At 39.9% G+C, this 1378-nt stretch overlaps 1 non-coding gene across 1 annotated transcript; it reads right to left on the bottom strand.

Annotated features, from left to right (window-relative positions):
• Window positions 1-934: 934 nt before the first annotated feature.
• On the bottom strand, window positions 935-1037 carry LOC113597522 (U6 spliceosomal RNA). The gene has a single exon (XR_003418295.1). It is a non-coding gene; the product is annotated as a U6 spliceosomal RNA (small nuclear RNA).
• Between the last annotated feature and the right edge of the window lie 341 nt (window positions 1038-1378).

Here is a 1378-nt window from a genome sequence, read left to right as displayed (position 1 = left end):
CAGACCCTCTTTTTAGCCTTGTGCCTTACTTGTATCTTCAGGTTTGAGTCTTGCCTGGGTTGTGTGGAGCAGATCAGCCTTGTATCTTATCAGGTCCCCCTTTATAGGCAATCCAGATGTAGCTTCTTTCATCTTGCTTCAGTTGTCACTTCAGCATGTTTTCCATCTTCTTGTCTTTTCTGTTTTGGTCTTGTCTTCTCTATCATTATCCTTGTTGTTCCTTTCATTTATTAATTCATCAAATACTATTGAGTACTTTCAAGTGCCAGACACTATTCTTGGTGCTTAGGATACAATAAGGAAGAAAATCTGTCCCTTCCCTGTAGAACTTACATTTAGAGAGATAGTTTTAAAAAAGCATAATAAAGTATATTGTACGTTATGTTATAAGGTGACAAGTGTGGCTATAATCTGAATGTTTGTGTCACCCCAAATTTTATATGTTGAAATCCTAACACCCAAGGTGATAGTATTAGGAGGTGAGGTCTTCAGGAGGTGATTAGGCCCTCATGATTAGGATTAGTGCCCTTGTGAAAGAGACCCCAGAGAGCTAGCTTGTCCCTTCTGCTATGTGAGGTTACAGTGAAAAGATGGCTACCAGTGAGGAAACAGGTTCTCATAAGACACTGAATTTGCCAGCGTCTTGATCTTGGACTTCCCAACTGCCAGATCTGTGAGACATAAATTTCTCTTGTTTATAAGCCACTCAGTCTGTGGTATTTTTGTTCTAGCAGCTCAGCCAGAGTAAGATAAGTGCCATGGAAAAGTACAGCAGGATCAGGAGGATAAGAAATTCTTGGGTTGGGGGAAGCATAGGTTGTACTTTTTTTTTGTTGTTCTAGAACTTAAAAATATTAACTAAGTTTATTTAGAGGTAAGGAGTTAAATCATGATTCTACAAGTAGCAAATTTTGTGTTTATCCTTTGAAATTATAAAAATATGGAGTGCTTCATGAATTTGTAGCATCCTTGCACAGGGGCCATGCTAAATCTCTGTATCGTTCCAATTTTGGTATATGTGCTGCTGAAGGGAGTACTGGCTGTAATTTTAAATAGGGTTAACCTAGGCTTCATGAAGAAGAAGGTATTTGAATAAATCAGTGACTCTCAACTGTGGGTGTGGGGGTTTGCCTTGTGGAGGACATTTGGCAATGTCTAGAGACCTTTTTGGTTGTAATCACTAGGGGATGATTCAGCAGTGCTGCTGACATCTACTGGGTGGAGGCCAGGGATGCTCTTAAGCATCCTACAATGCATGGGACAGCTCCCTACAACAAAGAATTATCTGGCCCAAAATATTAGTAGTGCTTAGGATGAGAAACCTTGCATTTAAAACTTAGAGGCAATGAGGGTGTTGGATATGCAGAGGTCTGAGAGA

The sequence above is a fragment of the Acinonyx jubatus genome, chromosome X, assembly GCF_027475565.1.
Source record: "Acinonyx jubatus isolate Ajub_Pintada_27869175 chromosome X, VMU_Ajub_asm_v1.0, whole genome shotgun sequence".
Taxonomy (NCBI): Eukaryota; Metazoa; Chordata; class Mammalia; order Carnivora; family Felidae; genus Acinonyx; species Acinonyx jubatus.
This window is presented reverse-complemented; position numbering and strand designations above follow the sequence as displayed.